Source organism: Rhinatrema bivittatum, chromosome 3 (assembly GCF_901001135.1).
Source record: "Rhinatrema bivittatum chromosome 3, aRhiBiv1.1, whole genome shotgun sequence".
Lineage (NCBI taxonomy): Eukaryota > Metazoa > Chordata > Amphibia > Gymnophiona > Rhinatrematidae > Rhinatrema > Rhinatrema bivittatum.
In genome coordinates, this window is record NC_042617.1 from 425,802,564 (window position 1) to 425,816,041 (window position 13,478).

The 13,478-nt window shown below is 42.2% G+C and overlaps 1 protein-coding gene across 2 annotated transcripts in view; it reads right to left on the reverse strand.

Moving 5' to 3' along the window:
* The window catches only part of MYOM2 (myomesin 2), a 261,629-nt gene extending 248,664 nt beyond the window's left edge, over positions 1 to 12,965 (reverse strand). For both annotated transcript variants that reach the window (XM_029595753.1, XM_029595751.1), the window contains exon 1: positions 12,834 to 12,965. The gene's annotated coding sequence lies outside the window, so the exon portion shown is untranslated. The remainder of the gene's footprint in view (positions 1 to 12,833) is intronic.
* Positions 12,966 to 13,478: the final 513 nt, after the last annotated feature.

Here is a 13,478-nt window from a genome sequence, read left to right on the forward strand (position 1 = left end):
ATATACTTTTTTTAAATTAAAAATATATTTTGACAAGCTTTCAAGAGCTATGTTCCCCTCATTGGATCACAAAAAAATCCACATTAAATTCATTTTAGAAATCATGAAATAAGAACAATTCTGAAAAATACATCTATGAGTCTCACCCCCCCCCCCCCCCCAGCCTCTTTCTGGATGACTAAAAATGTTCTAGCTACCAAACCCATCTAGAATAGCCAAATCCTTGAAGATTGTGGTTATCAGACAACTACAAAACTATCTTGAAGAGACCAAAAGCCAGAACCCAACACAGGGCATGGAATCTTGCATGGAAGTCCGGCTTCCATGCAAGATACAGCACAGAAAAGCATTCCTACCAGATGACAGATGACTAATGATGTATTACAGCAGGGCAGGTCTCCTGATCCTCTGTGATCCCTTGGTTGCATTCAACAGTGGGCCACCAAACCATGGTAAGTATCAAACACAGGAATTCGAGGAAAAGCAAAAAAAATAAAAGATTTGAATCCTCAGCAGACCCCCAAAAAAGCAAAAAAAAAAAAAGATTTGAATCCTTCCTTACCAGAAGAACCCCAAAAAATAACCTGGAATTCAAAATCATCCAAACCCTGGCCTCTGAAATTTATTGTACGCCAAGGCTCACCACCATCACCCATCCTATTTGATGTATACCTCACACCCGTCATGACCATTGTAAGGAAATTAAATCTCTACGGACATTCAGATCCTCATGCCAACATCAGACATCTGGGAAGAAACCACACCAATCCTAAAATGCTGCCTAAAGGAGATAACAACATGGATGACTAACAATCAACTTCAAACACAGACAAAATGGAGATCTTTTGGGCAAGAAATTCACCCTGACCTGACAAACACCCATCCCGCTCATCCTAGTTGACATCACTCTATACCAGTGGCGTAGCCAGAATTGATTTTTTGGGTGGGCACAAGGTTAACATAGGTGGGCACAAGGCATGCAGGTCTACTAGTTGTTTTCTTACTGATAAATAATGCCATATACTGCACCCTAGAATGGCTTTCTAAGTAGTTTGCAACAGCCATTATGTGTCATGAATGAAACTTTAAAATAATTTACTTCAATTATTTCAAGTATAGAAAACAATCAAATCCAATCATATAATAAAACAAAAATTAATGTATTCTTTCATGAACCATCTTTGCAGAAACCCAAAAATCTTCATAAATACAATAAAATATAATTAATCATCAGAACAGGTGCAGCGCAGAGCTAGGGCAATTCACATTACAAGTAACATGAAAAAAAAAAATTCAAATTCTGGTGTAATCTCAGCAAAAAATAACCCTCCACTGCTATTTTGTGAAGTAACAAACTCTTGCAAAGAAAGAGGCATCTGGAACCTTGCCAAACAATCACAGCACTGACTCTCAGGATTCAAACAGCAACCTTATGAAAAAGCAGCAATGCAAATACTACACCAGGCCCTAGAACATTAATACATCACCTACGGGAATAACAGAACAGGCTGGACTACTACTACAGAGAAACTATATGCTAGAAATACTCATTTCTGTCACAAACAGGCAAAACTGAGACCGACCCTTACCTAATATAGAAATAAGAGACTATAAATTAGAAACAGAAACATGTAGATAAAGCCAAAATAGAAAGCCTGAGAAACTAAAATGTCTGAACAGTGGAATACTTAAGAAAGAGCAAAATACAAAAATATAAGAATGCACATTCCCAAAGATGACATATTTAAATTGCTAACATCTCTCTCTATATATATATATATATATATTTTTTTTTTACCTTTGTTGTCTGATCTTTGTATTTTTCTAATCAGTTGGTCCTGGTCTCTCTTTCCCATTTTTTCCCTTGTCGCTCATTTCCTAATTCCTCTTCAGTGTCTTTTCTACTACTGTCTTCTTCCCTTCCACACACACACATACATATATACATAAATGCTTTCTCTCACAGACTCCCTCACACACTCAGGCTCTCACTCTCATATGCTCTCCCCCACCCCCCCCCCAAGCTCACATTCTCTGCAGACACACATACAAACTCTCACTTTCTCACCCCTCCCCAGGCTTATATTCTTATGCACACACAGACGCACATCCAGGCACCCATTCTCATCCACACACACACAAACCCATTCTCACTCACACATACACACATTTAAGGTCCCATTCTCACCCACACACACAAACCCAGGCTCCCATTCTCACCCATATATATACACATTCAAGCTCCCATTCTCACCCATATATATACACATTCAAGCTTCCATCCTCACCCACATACTCAAGCTTCCAACCTCACCCACATATTCAAGCTTCCATCCTCACCCACACACATTCAAGACTCCATTCTCACTCCCATACACACCCAGGGTCCGATTTTCACCCACACACACACAACAAGGCTCCCATTCTCATCCTCACATACACATTCAAGCCTGTGCACAGTTTCCGCTTCCTCCCCCCAGAGCAGGAAGATCAGCTGCCTCTCCTGCTGCCACCGGACTCCTGCTATCTTCGGGCCGTATGGCCGACCGATCTTCCTGATGGGGGGGGGGGGGGGCGGGGAGGAGAGCGGAAGCGCCGCGCACAGTTTCCGCTTCCTCCCCCCAAAGCAGGAAGATCAGCTGCCTCTCCTGCTATCTTCGGGCCGTATGGCCGACCGATCTTCCTGCTGGGGGGGGGGGGAGGGAGCGGAAACTGTGCGCGGCGCTTCCGCTCTCCTCCCCCCCCCCCCCAAACAGGAAGATCGGTCGGCCATACGGCCCGAAGATAGCAGGAGAGGCAGCTGATCTTCCTGCTTTGGGGGGAGGAAGCGGAAACTGTGCGCGGCGCTTCCGCTCCCCCCTCCCCCCGCAAACAGGAAGACCGGTTGGCCATACGGCCGCATCAGCGCTTCCCCACGTGTGCCGTGATGGCGCGCGAGGCGTGGGTTCTCCTCTTCACTGTCGCGGGGATGGGATCCCGCGACAGCCTTGCAGTTCTGGTGTCAGTTGGGTGGGCCTGGGTCTAAATTGGGTGGGCAGCTGCCCACCCAGGCCCACCCGTGGCTACGCCACTGCTCTATACCCACAATAGGAAGTAAAAAGTCAAGGAATCACCCTAGACTCTGCACTGACCATGGAGAACCAAATAATAGCAGTGACAAAAAAATGGGATTCTGGTGCCTCCAAATGGGAACAACTATGCCCTCAAAATAGTCATATAAGCTATAGTACTAGCATAATTAGACTAGTGCAATGTCATCCATATAGGAGTATAAAAAAATAATGACCAAACTACAGGTATTCCGAAATACTGCTGCCAGAACAAGATTGGGAATCATAAAATTGGAACGTCTCCCCCCTTTTAATCGCTGACTTCCCATATCACTACATATCAAGATCCTTCCACTCACAACCAAGGCACAGAAAAACATTGGCCCTACATATCTGGTTGAAAAGGTAGAAGAATATCAGCCAAGAAACCTTTGCTCAAGTCAACAAAAACAGCTAACAGTCCCACCTGTGATGATCTGTAGTGCTAGCTTGTAAGTGACTCCATTGAAAGTAATGGTGCAGAACACCAGTAATCTTGTGACAAGAGGAAGTCATTCTCAAGGGGCCCACCTAGTGATAAGCTGTTCACAGAATCACTAAGCATAAAGCTCAAATACATTCCAAAGCAAAGTTGTATGCAAAAGCTTAGACACCCCTGGTCAAATTGTAGGTTTCAATGAATCTCAGGGAAGATAACTTTAAAACAAGTATCCTTGTGCCCACATGTGTGGATATATGGATGTGCACATATCGTGCACGCAATTGCATGTGGAAAATATAAAATACACTTAAATCTACCCAACAACATATTCATGTATCTAAAAGAAACAAGGCTTGTAATGTAGAACATAGCTGGATAAGTGGTGTTTTAATACTTACCCACCTATCTAGCTGTATAAGTCATTTTTCAAAGCCACAATTTACTCAGTCAAAATTTATCCAGATAAGTGGTGCAAATCTGCTCTGTGTGCACAGGTGTGTCCCTAATTTTAATCATTTACACGAGACGTGTTAGGAACGCCAATCGCGGCGCCCCGCAGCCAGGTGCCATGGCCGCCAGCCGCGGTGGGCCGCGACCAGGGTCGGGTCGGCGGCCGCAGCATTAAATTCTCACCAGGAGCTGCAGAGACTCCAGCGGAGACAGACAGCTCCCTGTTTCAGCGTCTTCGTGGCCGCTGCTGCTGCCTCACTCGGCCGCATGGTCTCAGCGGTCTGGCTCCTCCCCCTCAGCCTCCTAGGAGCCGCGCGCATGACTGCAGAAAATATTTAAAGGAGCCATGACCGGATATTGTCAAGGCTCCCCCTGGGACTCCACCTCCTGGTTCCTGTACTTAAGGCAAGGTCTGACATCCAGACCTTGCCTTGGTATTGAGGCTCTGTGCTTGGTTCCTGTTTTGGTGTTCCGGATCCTCTCCTTGCTCTATTCCTGCTCATCTCCTTGTTGGACTGATTCTCTGGCTCCTGACCCTCAGACTGGTGGTGGTATATTCTGGTATCGACTTGGATTGGCTCTGGATCCTTCTTCTTCTCTGCTCTTGGATCGGCTTCGGACCATTCTCCCGTCTGCTCCTGGACCGTCTTTCGACCCTCCTCTGGACTTTGACCCTTGGGCTGGACTTGGACTATTCTTCTACTATACTCCCGGACTTCTCACGACTTGCTGGAGGCGCCAGCCATCTGGAACCCACGACCTGCAGGAGGCGCCTGCATCCAGACCATCTTCATTCTTCAGGGAGTCGCCTAAGTCCCAGCGGCCGTGTCCCTACGGGCTCCTCCTGGGGGGATCACGAGCTTCCAGGGTGAAGTCGTCCTCTCAACATATTCAACAGGCCTCGCCATCTGACGGTAGAGACCGACGAGGGTTTACTTCCTTCTCGGTAGCGCAAACTCTACCTCAGAACAAGGGTCCACTCTCCGTTTCATAACAAGATGTTTTAACTTGCATATTTTTCTTATCAATTGTCATCTTTTACATGCATAAATCCTCAAATTATGTAATATGCACTCAAGAAGAAAATTACCAGTTTTACCAATTAGTCCACTAGTTTGCCTGGTCTATCTGCAGCTCTCCTGACTATTCAGTCTGAAGACCCCCCCCCCACATCATGCAGACCCTCTCACACAATCATTTTTGTACATTTAAGATATTTATGATCATTTACACCAGATATTGAACAGAAGTAAACATGCAAGTCTAAGACTGATGTGTCATTTTGACAACTTTTAAAACAGCAACTTACGCATAATCATGTTTGCCTTTCCCCAGAATCCCCCTGACCTGCCCCTTTTCTTACACATGCTAATGTGTGCATAGTCCCTGTTTTACACGTGTATGCAATGGTTTTAAAATTGCATGTACTTGCATATGTGCCATTTTACACATGCACATGCTATTTTTTATGTGCACATCATTTGAGAAATCATCTAGAAGTGAACAAAAACTGGCAATCTCTAGATGATAGAAAATTAAACATGACTTCTGAAAATGTTAGTTGAAAATTAATATTTGCTGATTTTAATAGATTGAAAATAATAAAATAGTGAATATGGAATGTTCAAAAGTTTGAACGCTTAGTTTATTCATTTATTTTATTCTTGTCAATGAAGCCCAAAAAGTTGATTGACTTCATTGTTAGGTGAAGACAGTTCCACAGTCAAACAAATACTTTGACTCTTTAGACCTCTCAGGTCATGATTGTTGTTCTCTCTCCTTTCTACAACTATGGGCTAAGCAGCTATCTGAGCATTTGAAAATGAAGATACTGCTGTTCACTCTTACAACATAGGGAAGAGCTAGAAAAAAATATCTAAATGCTTCCATTTAGCAATTTCAACTGTCAGAAACATTGTTTTAAAAAAATGGAAGTTACAGTATCATATGTGGTCGTAACTGAACATTTAAATTTTCATTTTATCAGTCCAAAGTAGTTTGCTCCAAAACGTTTCAGGCTTATCCAGAGTCGTGCTAAGCTGGGGTCGAGGAGGGCCGTCCACCCCGAGTGGCAAGGAGGAGGAATGCCAGCAACTGTGCAACCAATCAACCTCTTCTTGTCACCCGGCAAGAAGAAATGTTCTAGCCAGGAGCAGTGGTCAGCAGGGAGCCCAAGTCCTGCCAGCTGAAGAGAAGAAGAAACATTCCAGCCAGGAGCATTGGGCCGGCAGGGAGTGCAAGCCCTGCTCGCCAAAGAGAACAGGCCCGGAGCAGCACACCCAGGAAGGTCGCAGCCCTCAGCCTCACCTGCTACCGTACTGCCCACCGATCTTCCTGGTTGGAGGAGGAGAGAGTGGCTGCACACAGCTTCCACTCTCTCCTGCCCCCAATCAGGAAGATTGGTGGGCAGTACAGCCCAAAGATAGCAGGATGCCCTTGGGCCATGGTGGAGCTCATCCCACCATGGCCTGAAGACAACAGGAGACCATGATGTGTGTGAGCGTGTGTGAATAAGTGACAGCCTGTTTGTGTGTGCATGTGTGCGTGTCTGTGTGAGAGCCTATGTAGGTGTGGGTGTGTAAGAGTGTGTGAATGAGAGGGTGTGTTTTTGTGTGTATGAGAGGATGCCTGTATGTATGTGTGTCTGTGTGTGTGTGTGTGTGTGAGACAGTGTGTGTATAGAAGACTTAGTGTGTGGGTGCATATGTGTGAGAGGGTGCCTGTAGACGTGTATGAGAGGGTGCCTGTGTGCAGGGGTGGGGGTGTGAGAGGAAGCATGTATGTGTGTGTACCTGCATGATAGTGGAATCATGTGTGAGAGATACAGAGAAAGCGTGTATGTGTGTGAGAGAGAGAGATGAAAGAAACATGTGTGTCTATCGCTTTTCACACACACACACACACATACTCAAGCTCCCTCTGTCTCACACACACATACATGTTTAGTGAGAGACAGAGGGAGCATATTTTGTTTGTGTCTCTGTGTACCCCCAGTTCACAACAATCTCAGGGTGACAGGTTTGGAGAGTGGGGGATTTTTATAATCCATATTAGTTTTAATTACTGGGTGTTATTTGATGTCTGCTGTTTTGAAATATTTTATTAATGTTTAGAAATTTTTTAAAATATGTACAGGAGCTTCTAATCATTGAATATTATTCTATTCATCAGCTGTTTTGAAAAGTATATTTTTTGGTATGGTTTTACTATTCTGATTGACTTATATTTCTTGATTGTATTGTTTTGAGGAATAGTGATTTTCTGCTTTTCCATTGTTGCGCTGCATACAGAATCTGGCTTGAGATTTCCAGTTTAGTTTTTGTCTGCATTTGTGCATGAGAAAGAGATAGAGGAAGCATGTGTGTGTGTGTGCTAGCATGTGAGAGAGACACAGAGAAAGCGTGTATGTGTGAGAGAGATGGAAGAAGCTTGTCTGTGTGTGAGAGACACAGAGGAAGTATGTGTGTGAGAGAGGTACAGAGAAAGTGTGTGTGTGTGTGTCTCTCACCAAGCAGGTATGTGTATGAGAGAGAGGGAGCATATGATGTGTGTGTGTGTGTGTGTATGCATGTCCCCAGTCTACAACAATCTTAGTGACAGATATGGAGAGCAGGAGATTTTTAAATCCTTATTAGTTTTTTTGAGTATTTGATGTATCTGCTGTTTTGAAATATTTTATCAATGTTTAGAAAATTTTAAAATTATACATTGGGTGGGGGGGGGGGTGCCAAAGAAGTACTGCCCCAGGTGCCAAATACTCTAGGTACGCCTCTGGGCTTATCCAGGTTTTGTTTTACATAACTTTAGACAATGACTTTTGTGATGAGATTATAGAAAATGTTTCCTCCTGACAGCTCTCCCTTGAGGACATTGTTATGTAAGTAATAAAGTACTGTGGACCTATAAACTACTCCAGTGTGAGTTAAACTTGTCAACCGGTCATTTGCAGGGATCTCTGAGTTTTGTTTTGCAGATCAGACCAGTTTTTGGCCAGTTCAATCAGGGATTTTTCTTGGTCTTCCAGATCTTGCCTTGACTTCAATAGTTCCATGTAACTTCCATTTCTTAACAATGTTTCTGACAGGATCTTCATTTTCAGACTGCTGCTTAAAGGCTGTTGAAAGTAAACAGAACAAACATCACAGTCTGAGAGATTAGAAAGGTCAGAGTATTTGTACAACCATGGAATTGTCTTCACCTGACAAACTGAAGACCTAACAGGTCAATCAGCTTTTTTGGGTCTTATTAACAATTTTTTCAAAATGTATTAATGAATCAGTTAGAAGGATATCCAAGCTTTTGTACATGTCATATTCACAAATTTATTATTTTCAATCTGTTAAAGTCATCAAATATATAGTAAGTTTGTATTAAAAACTGCAGAAAGATGTTATGTTAAACTCTCTCTCGTGTAAGGTGGTGTCAGCTTCTGTTCACTTAGATATTCATGGAAACCTACAATTTGCCCAGGGTTTCCTAAACGTTTGCACACAGCTGTAATCACATAACTAAATAAAAGTAAATAATGGGTAAAATCCTCACAGCTGTGCAAACACCAATCACTAACTTGTATCACCGTATACTCGCAATTAAAGAGACTGAAATATCTGACCTAAACCTGGGTATAAATCTAGATGGACAAAGAAGTCAGGAGAGAGAATAAGTAAAGACAGGATAGACTGATAAAAGACCTAGAAGCAAGTCATCACAAGCTGGTCATGGTGTCTGAGTTCTGATCAATCAAGGAATAATGCACAGAAGGTCCAATATCAGTGAGAAAGTTTTCAGAAATATTACTTTTGGATCCATGATAGCTAAGTCTTATGTAAGGCAATAACAAAAGCAATTTTCAGAATGATCTAGTGGCCTATCTCAAGCCAAAGATATAGGAGGGGCTAGATACTTGGGTACTTTATACACATCTAACGTTTATGTAGATTTTCAAAGAGAAATTATTAAGGTAGTGTCTTTTTGAAAATCTGCCTAAAGTTACATGGGTGCAAATGAACTTTGCCACTCAGAATTGGTAAAAATTGCCTTGTCACCAATAAGCATATCATTGGTACTTAGTGGCTCTCTGCTGTCACTTATATTGTTCTTTATGACTGATATTGTAATATCATAGCCCAGTGCTTGAAAAATTATATGGATAGAGTATTAACAAGGGGGAGAAAAAGAGTAATGGAGCGCAGAGACGGGGAAATAAAATCAGAGGAAGAGATGGAAGACTACGGGGACAAGAGAGGTAGGGAAGAGGAATGGTGAGAAAAAGGAGAGGAAAAAGGAGTTATGAATGCTCAGGTGAAAGTGAAAGGATGTGGGGAAACTGAGAAGAGTCAAGCAATGGCGATAGAAGATAGAGCTGGAAAAAAAGAAAGAAAGATACAGAAAGTGCCATTGAAGGTAAAAAAAAATCTCAGTGAGACAAAGGGGAAAGGAAGAGGTAGAGAAAATCGCAGAGAGATAAAAGGAAAAGGAAACAAAAAAGTGAGAAGTGGTAAAAGAGCTAAAAAGGCAGAGGTAAGATGGGGATAAACTCCTCCGGTTTATATCACATTTTAAACGGCTATATAATCAGAGACAACACTTTAAATTGTTTTTAAAGAGTATGTGTGCGATAGGGAATGACTCAGTGGCAGACCTGACACGTGGAAGGTCCCCAGTTCGGTCTTCAAGTCAGTTCCTCATCTCGCCAGGTTCGGAGGAGCTGGGGATACTGCTGAGGCAGCATTCGCAGGTCCCAGGGGTGAGGAAGTTAGGCGCATCGCTTAAGGGTGACAGCTATTGGACAAATTCAGGGCACATGGATGCAGAATTTGGGAAGTAGTCCTGGTGGATAGCCCCCAGATGAGGACTATCACTGCAATGACCAGACTAGGCATGTTGGGAGAGGGGATTTATAATAGGAGGGACATTTCTGGATAGTTGCAAATGAAAGCTCATGACATCAGGTTCCAGCAGGAGGAAACTGCCAGGTCAATATATATATATATATATATATATATATATATATATATATATATATATATATATATATATATATATGCATATATACATATACATATGTGTGTGTGAGAGAGAGATACTTTACAACACAAAATGCTTTTTTTCTGATTTATTTTTTGTTTCCAAAGTGCAATAAATACACATGTGAGAGAGAAAAATGCAGTATTTCATTATGGCACTGTTCCCTACTTCAGTGTAAATTCAGCTCTGAGTAGAAGTAGGAGAGAGGGAGGTGCAGAGGTGAAGCACATGCTTCATTTTTGGCTGGAAGTGCAGACAGAGGTGGAGGGCTGGCTTTGCAATCAATTCTTTACATCTTCAGCAGAAAATATTCTAGGAATATTTGAATGCAAATTATAGGCAATACATATATTGCAGCTTCATTTTAGTCAATACAGCACCTAAGATGATCCAGAAATCTGACTGTGAATGTTATTTGTTCCAAATATTTGATCTTGAAATAAGTTGAAACGCTTAAAAATTAGGCATTCCTTCAATGCATGGTTTTTTTTTTTATTATTCTGAGTTATTAAATGGAAGATATCAGCTAGATATACTTAAATGTCATGTAAAGGTTTCATACACATTTTTGACTGGTCTTTAGCAACAACTAAAGGTAGGATTAAAAAAAAACATCTTGTGAACTTTCACCAAAACATTTAAGTACTTGTACTGCATCTTCAAAATAGCAGCACAGCTAATACAAGACAAGATACTACGGTGTCTCCTCACTCACAAATTCAAGGCATTTGGTCATGACACCACTGGAACCTGTCATATTCAAAAAATAAAAAAGATATTATCCGGTTCTAGAGCCCATTAGTTTTGATGCTTTAATACAGCCAATTTCATAAATGTCTTAGCAGAAGCAAATAAGCATTGTAGCATAAACTTGTGCAAAACTCAAGAATGTAAATTGTCCAGTCGAGTTTCCCTGGTGGGTCCAGCATCAAGCTGAATACAGCTCAAGCTTTTGCTGTCAATTCCCCGCTGCAGTAGATGCCTCTCTTGGTTTCCAGAGTGGAGGTTTTGGATGGGGGAGGGCCTGGTCTCTGTAGAGCTGTCTGAGCCTTTCAGCACTGCTCATCTTCCAAGAAGGGACCTCCCTAGAATGGTTGGGCCCTTGTCCAGCAAACCAGGGGTGGTCACAAGGGAGCAAGCTTCCTTCCATTCTAAGGCAAGCTTAGTGTACAGAGAAAAAAAAAATAGTACAACAAAAAAAAAATGGTCACAAACTCCCAAATGGATGGAAGGAAGAATACACAGCAATGCTCCTTCTGGTTACTGTCTGTGCACTTTAGGAGTTGAAACGCAACTTCAAGCCTTGAGATTGATGCACAAACTCTCCCCTGTTGTGCCAAACTTGCATCTCTGTCCCTTGCTTGCAGGTAAAATAAAATTTAAAAAAAACTCAGCCACAAACTTTCAGAAAAAAACAAGCACAGAAAGGGGAAAAAATTTAAAAAAAAAAGGATTGCTATTAGCCTTGTCCCAAGTTCACAAGGCCTCTGCAAGCTTTGCTCAAACACAAACAACCTGCGAATGCTCCTTTAGACAGGTTTAAGGTACAGTACCTTCTGTTAATCTCCATGTCCAAGGACTCCCCTAAGTCTAGTCCCTCCACATCCATCTCTTCCTCCTCTGTAATGTTCGGCAGTGTTTTAAATCCTCCACTGAGAGGGTGTGGCTCCTCCGCCTCTGCCTGCGTCCCTCTCATTAGGGGCTGCCAGCTCCTGTTTTCTCTGTATTCCAAAAACTTTCCCCCCCCCTGTTCTTCTGGGCTTTCCCCTAGCTCTAGTAATCTGGGAAATGCAGACTCTTCCCTGTCCTAGGGGGGCCCTAAGCTTGTACCGGGCTCTACCCTGGCTGAGAGGCTCGCCTCTTCGTCACAGTATGTATTGATGAACATTCGGTCCTAATACTGCACTTTCCTCATAAGAACCTCAAAAAATATACTGAAATTAATAATCAAGGCAATATACACTGAATATGCTGATCCCCTTACATATGACATTCCTCAATCATATGGCTCTGTGCCTCATGTACAAATGTTTGAAGAAGACTCAGTAGCAGTGACAAGCTATTAAGTCCAGAAACAGAATTGCTCCTTTAATCCAGGGTCACTGAACATGAAACCGTGCTGGTTATGCGCTTCTGACCACTGCAGATTTTATTATCCTTCATCATAACCTTTTCCTTGGCTCTTACGGGCACTCATCCAATGCCTGTACCGCTTTCTGGCAGGCATGGTATCAGGACAAGTAGTATTCTCCCTAAAGGTACAACCAGTGGAATTTAACTGGAATGTTTTTGAGGTTCCAAGTTGTTCGAATAGCATAAAGCAAAAGCAGTGAGGAGACAGTTTGCTATGGTAACATATAAATGCTTCAGTGTGATAAAATAGGGCTAAATTTCACTGCTGCTTGATCTTAACCAGCTGAGTTCTGTTACAACATCAGACCTGTGCCTTTTTTTCTCTCTTTACTGCAGTATCAACAGGCAAAGAGATGGGCATTCATATTCATTCTGGTACGTAAACATGCATTCAAAATGCAGCGTGTATGTAGAGAACTAATGAAAAATCAAAGGAAAATAAGACAGCATTAAAGCAGGCGAAAGAATAGAAAACAATTACAAAAGGACAGATGTGGAAAGATGAAAAATATATAAATACAGACTTAATTACTCAGCCGTTAAACCTTTGCTCATTCCTCCTTGTCCTTGAACCTGATCAGGGTATAGATTCTGAACCTATGTCAGCTTTGTAACAACCTCTTGAAATTAACATCACTATGCATTAAACTGTTTATCCTTATATCGTGCAGGCACTAGGAAAGTGAACTTACCTCTAGGAGAGGATCAACAGAGAAATAAATACTGCAAAGCACAGGAGGGACAGAAGGACCGGACTTTAACCAACTTAACAGGCTGTGGAGGATGGGAAAGAGAAATGATTTCTGTCAGTCCAGAAATATTGCTGCCCCTTCCATTCCTTGTATGGCAGGGCAGGATGCTATATAAATAGAGCGAGAGAACCAATCCAAGAGGTTCTTTCAAAATGCAAGTCTGCTGTAATGTGTTAAATTGTGAGGGGCTTTAAAATGAATGCCAGATTACTGTAACTTTACATGTTGAATCCAAAGTTAGAGCCAAACTGTGATATATATATATATATATATAATGAAATAAAATGCAAGGTAGGGAGTGCTTTGCTTATAGGATTCCTCAAGGAAATTTCAAAACAGGAACTCAAAGAACAAAATGAAAGGAAACAGTAAGAGCACATTTGTTTTGATCTACACATTGCAAGCCATGAATTTGTGGTCACGTGGGAATAGTCGTGAAAGCAGATGAGTAGAGATTCAACTCCTCCAGATTTCCTTAGCTGTAATGTGAGCCTCCCCAGGATGATTTTAAGGACCAGTGAACATTATTACCATTTGTTAGGACATGTCAGCCTGCTGGAAGAAATCCTGCCAGACAGGAGGATA